General features: G+C 41.6%; 1 protein-coding gene and 1 non-coding gene across 4 annotated transcripts in view; one reads left to right on the top strand and one right to left on the bottom strand.

Annotated features, from left to right (window-relative positions):
* The window catches only part of OTUD5 (OTU deubiquitinase 5), a 40,257-nt gene that overhangs the window by 28,511 nt on the left and 5,763 nt on the right, over positions 1–5,983 (top strand). The window lies entirely within an intron of this gene.
* LOC111728383 lies at positions 1,194–1,325 on the bottom strand. Its single transcript, XR_002775696.1, has one exon. It is a non-coding gene; the product is annotated as a small nucleolar RNA SNORA11 (small nucleolar RNA).

Genomic DNA, 5,983 nt, shown 5'->3' with positions numbered 1-5,983 from the left:
TTTTTTTTTTTTTTTTTGAGACAGAGTCTTACTTTGTCACCCTTGGTAGAGTGCTAGGGCAACATAGCTCACAGCAACCTCAAACTTTTGGGCTCTAGCAATTCTCTTGCCTCTGCCTCCTTAGTAGCTAGAACTACAGGCGCCGCCACAACACCTGGATTTTTTTTTTTTTTTAACAGGCTTGGGCCAGGTTCAGATGCACCAGCACGGGAGCATGTGGCTGGCACCCTAACCGCTGAGCTACGGGTGCCCCTCCTTTTTTTTTTTTTTATTGAGACACAGTCTCAAGCTGTTGCCCTGGATAGAGTGCTACGGTGCCATAGCTCATAGCAACCTCCAGCTCTTGGGTTCAAGCAGTCCTCTTGCCTCAGTTTTTCTATTTTTAGTAGAGACTGGGTCTCAAACTCCTGAGTTTAAGCAGTCCACCGGCCTTCGCCTCCCAGAGTGCTAGGATTACAGGCGTGAGCCACTGTACTTGGTCATTTTTTTCTGTTTAGGTTTTTGAAATTAATAGACATAATTGTTTTACATTATAGAACAGTAGAGGAGATAGTGCAGAATATCCTTGTGTTCTCTTCACACAGTTTCACTATTATTATCTCAGATAACTGTGGTAGGTTTGTTGCAATATGTTAACCCATATTGACACATTATTATTAACTGAAGTCTTCAGGCCTCCTTAGACTCCCTTGTCTGTGAGACTTTCTCACAGTTTCCTTGTTTTTATGACCTTGACCGTTTTAAGGAGTACAGATCAAGTCTGTTGTAGAAAGATTCTCTTTTTTTTTTGAGACAGAGCCTCAAGCTGTCGCCCTGGGTAGAGTGCTATGGCATCACAGCGCACAGCAACCTCCAACAACTCCTGGGCTCAAGCGAGTCTCCTGCCTCCGCCTCCCAAGTAGCTGAGACTACAAGTGCCCGCCACAACACCCGGCTATTTTTTGGTTGCAGCCATCATTGTTGTTTGGTGGGCCTGGGCTGGATTCGAACCCGCCAGCTCAGGTGGATGTGGCTGGCTCCTTAGCCGCTTGAGCCACAGGCGGCAAGCCAAAAGCTTTTCTATTGATTTTTTCCTTTTTTTTTTAATTTTCTGAAAATTTTATTAGGCAATTTTACAAATATATAGTACAGTTGAAAAAATTATACAGTGATCACCCATATACTCACCACATTTTACAGTTTTCCTCTTCTTAACATGTAGGGGATTTGTTCATAGGGAAGCCACAAGTTTTGTATACCCCTCATCGCAATCACCCCAGATTCCTGTTGGGTGTGTTATAAACAGAGGAGCCATTCTTAAGGGCCCCTGGCTCTGAGCACACCCCTGAAAGCTTCTCTTTTAGAATTTGTTGTTTTTCTCATAATAAGGCATGGGTTATAGATTTTTTTTTTTTTTTTGAGACAGAGCCTCAAGCTGTCCCCCTGGGCAGAGTGCCGTGGCATTACAGCTCACAGCAACCTCCAACTCCTGGGCTCAAGCGAGTCTCCTGCCTCCGCCTCCCAAGTAGCTGGGACCACAGGCGCCTGCCACAACGCCCGGCTATTTTTTGGTTGCAGCCGTCATTGTTGTTTGGCGGGTCCGGGCTGGGGATTCGAACCCGCCACCATAGGTGTACGTGGCTGGCGCCTTAGCCGGTTGAGCTATAGGCGCCAAGCCATGGGTTATAGATTTTAGGGAGGAAGTTCACAGAGGTAAAGTGCCATTCTCATTAACATCAAACCAAGGGTATGTACTATGAATGTGATTTATGACTATTGATGTTGTCCTTTTTCATCTGGCAGAAGTAGTGTTTGTCAGGTTTCTCCACTGTAGAGTTACTCTTCCTACAGTTTTGGTTTTTACTTATTTATTTTTTGAGGCAAGGTCTTTCTCTGTCACTCCAGGTAGATGCAGTGGTGTCATAGTAGCACACTGCAACCTCAAACTCCTGGCTTCAGGTGATTATCCTGCCTAAGCCTCTGAGTAGTTGGGACTACAGGCTCACCACCAGGCATGGCTAATTTTGTGAAGACTAGGTGTTGGCTCTTGCTCAAGCTGGTATCAAACTCCTGGCCTCAAGCAATACCACCTCAGCCTCTCAAAGTGCTAGGATTACAGGTGTGATCCGTTGCACCTGGTCTCTTTCCCACCTTTTCCATACTGTACTGTTTGGAAGGAAGTAACTATGCCCAGCCCATACCTAAGAATTGAGGGTTATGTTCCATCTATTTGAGGGTAAAATATCTATGTAAATTATTTAGAAATCTATAATTCTCTTGTTCTCCATTTACTAATTTATTTAATTATACATATATACACACATTTATAAAAGTGTGGATTTATAAGTTTTTATTTTTTTTTTTTTTTTGAGACAGAGTCTCACTATGTCACCCTTGGTAGAGTGCTGTGGCAATCACAGTTCACAGCAACTGCAGACTCTTGCTTCAGCCTCCCAAATAGCTGGGACTACAGGCATCCACCACAACACCTGGTTATTTTTTTGTTGCATTTGTCATTGTTTAGCAGGCCCAGGCTGGGTTCAAACTCACCAACTTCAGTGTATGTGGCCAGCACCCTAACCACTGAGTTAATGGCACCGAGCCTAAGTATTTATTTTAAACGTTGGGTTATAATGCATAATCTAATCCAATTTTATTTATTTTGTTGCTCACATTGTCCCCCCCCCCTTTTTGAGACAGAGTGTCTGTCACACAGGTCGGGTGGTATTAGCTCGCTGTATCCTTGAAATCTTGGGCTCAAGTAGTCCTTCTGCCTCAGCCTTCTGAGTAGCTGGGACTACAGGCTTGAGCCACTGCACCTGGCCATTCCATCTTTTAAAAAAGCATTTCTTTAATTTCTTATGCTACAACGTGCTATACAAGATTCATATTGTATATTTCTTATCCCAGCCCTAGAATCAGCTATTTCTCCAAAGAGGCCTGAAATCTTTTATTAGAGAATGTTATTAGAAACCAAGGTCTAGGTGCTGAATATGCTCTTGGCTACCAGATTGCTTCTAGTCTTGCTCAGGTGACAGAGAAAAGAGATATTTGTGTGTATTCTAGCCTGTATGTACACATATCTATAAATATTTCGGTGTGTAATTAGGTCTATCTATATTAAACTAAATACGAGTTCTTAGTGATGTCTCCAACTCACATCCATAATCACATGTTCATTCTATCCTCCCCTTGTTCATCTGTAAATTCTCGTTCCAACAGTAGAAAACTGGCTGCTGTTGTCCACTATCCACTTACTCAACTGCTTGCTTCCATATAATTGTATAGCAGTATCATTTGTTTACCCATAATACCTGTGGAAACTTAATCAACTATAAATCTATGTGCAGTTCCTTTAGGCTTTTGTGTTAGACTCCATTTTGAAAGTTACTTAGGTCACCAACTCCCTCACTCCCTTTAGTGAAGTTTTTCATACATTCGTAATACATTTAGATTCTCTTGTCACATTCTGCTTTCCATCCTGGGATCCCTGACCTAATTGATCTTTTGTAAAAGTTAGTATGCATTTAAGTGTTCTCTCTAAGGTGTTGTACCTTCTATGGGTTTTGACAAATATATAATGTCATGTATCCAGCATTATGGTATCATTTAGAATAGTTTCATTGCCCTTAAAATTCTCTATGCTCCATCTGTTAGTCCTCTCTTTCCCTCCTCCAGCAACCAACCACTGACCTTTCTGTTGTCTCTTTGGTTTTCCCTTTTTCAGAATGTCATATAATTGAAATTGACCTGGTTCTTTCAGTTAGGAGTATGCATTAAGGTTCTTTCCTCTCTGTTTTTTTAATGGTTTATTAGCTCATTTCTTTCTTACCACTTCATATTCCATTTATGGAGATACCACAGTTTGTTTAATCATTCACCTATTGAAAGATGTTTTTGGTTGCTTCTAGTTTTTGATGATTTTAAATAAAGCTTCTGTAAACTGCAGGCAGGTTTTTTGTGGACTTAAGCTTTTAAATCAGTGTGTAAATACCTAGCAGCGAGATTGCTTGATTGTGTTGTAAAGACTGTGTTTTGATTTGTAAGCAACTGCCCAACGGTCTTCCAAAGTGGCTGTACTACTTTGCATTCCCATAATAATGAATGAAGTCCCCTGTTGCTCAGCATTATTACCAACGGTTGATATTGTCAGCAAGTTGGATTTTAGCCATTCTGTTAGGTGTAGTGGTATCTCATTATCTCAATTTGCAATTGCTTAATATCCAGTGTTGTGGAGCATCTTTTCATATGCTTATTTGCCATCTGTAGATCTTCTTCAGTGAATTGTGTGTGTGACTTCCTGGCATACAAGTCTTAAAATCCTTAGAAATTCCAAAGTGATGTCTTTTTGTATGCTAATAAGTTGACTGATGGCTAGCTGCCTCTAGGTAGCTTCAGGATGGGGGCTGGTCACCAGTAAGACCAAGGCAGGATTAGAGGGCTGGGAGTTTCAGCCCATCCCCCAATCCCTGGGGAATGGTGAGGGACTGAAGATTAAGCTGGTCACCTGTGGTTTAAGCAGTCATGCATACTGGGAGGTTCCGGAGGTGCCTGCAGGGAGGCATCCCAGGGAGGATTTGGAAGCTCTATGCCCCTTCCCCCATGCTGCTCCCTGTGGGCTTCTTCATCTGTATCCTTTGTAATGTCCTTTATAATAAACCAGCAAAAGTGTTTCTCTCAGTTCTGTGAGCCACTCCAGCAAATTAAGCGAACCCAAAGTGAGGGTCGTGGGAACCCCAATTTAGAGCCAGTTAGTTATATGTTCCCAAAGCCCGAATGTCTGACTGTTATCTGGAGGGGCGTCTTGTGGGACTGAGTCCTCATCCTGTGGGATCTGCAGCAATCTCCAAGTAGATAAGTGTCAGAATTGGATTGGAGGATACTCCCACAGTTTTGGTCACAGAAGTCTTCTGTGTTGATGGTTGTTGAATGAAAGAATAGAAAAAAAACACTTGGAGTGTATATTTTCCACTGCCAGAATGTGATTTTAGATATGTTTATTTTTTAATTGGCTTGTTATTAACAGAATTGTACGTTTTTCTCTAGTTTTCCTTTTATTTTCCTTCGATTTATAAAAAGATAGGAGTAGAGATATAGCATATAGGTATGTAGTATAGTATTTCTAAAAGTTTAGTGATCCATTTTTTTTTTCTTAAGACAGAGTCCCACTGTGTCGCCTTCAGTAGAGTGCCATAGCTCACAGCAACCTCAAACAGGGCTTAAGTGATTTTCTTGCTTCAGCCTCCCAAGTAGCTGGAACTACAGGCACCTTCCCAATACCTGGCTATTTTTGTTGTTGTTGTTGTTGTTGTTGTTGTCGTTTAGCAGGCTCAGGCTGAGTTTGAACCTGCCAACTTCGGTGTATGTGGCTGGCGCTGTAACCACTGCTATGGCCCTGAGCCAAATTTACATTCTTTTAAAAACTTATTTACAGTGAAAAATTGCACCTTAAATCATTACATAGCACACATGCACTGTGTGTAGTATGTATATATGCATTAAAGTGATGTTAACTAAAGTTTTGAAAACGATATTTATACTTACTCCTTGCAATATATTCTGGTATTTTCTATTTCTTTTTTTTTTTTATTGTTTGGGATTCATTGAGGGTACAAAGAATTAGGTTACAATGATTGAATTTATTAGAGAAGTCCCTCTTATAATTGTGTCCCACTTGCAAGAGGTGTGCTCTACAAGGTGACCCCCCTCATCCTCCACCCTCCTCCCCTCTCCCAACTTGCTCAGTACCCTAACCCCCCCCCCTTGTATTAGCTCACCCTCTGCTTTCCTGTTAGAGTAGATTACATTGGATTCTTGCTTCTCCATTCTTGTGATGCCTTACTGCAGCGGTTCTCAACCTGTGGGTTGCAACCCACAGGAACTGTATTAAAGGGTTGCGGCATTAGGAAGGTTGAGAACCACTGCTTTACTAAGAAGAATGTGTTCCACCTCCATCCAGGTTAATACAGAAGATATAAAGTCTCCATCTTTTTTTTTTTTTTTT

The sequence above is a fragment of the Otolemur garnettii genome, unplaced genomic scaffold (genome assembly GCF_000181295.1).
Source record: "Otolemur garnettii isolate 467f Iridium unplaced genomic scaffold, OtoGar3 scaffold00153, whole genome shotgun sequence".
Classification (NCBI taxonomy): Eukaryota; Metazoa; Chordata; class Mammalia; order Primates; family Galagidae; genus Otolemur; species Otolemur garnettii.
Note: the sequence above shows the minus strand (reverse complement) of the source record. Positions and strands in the feature narration are given on the sequence as shown.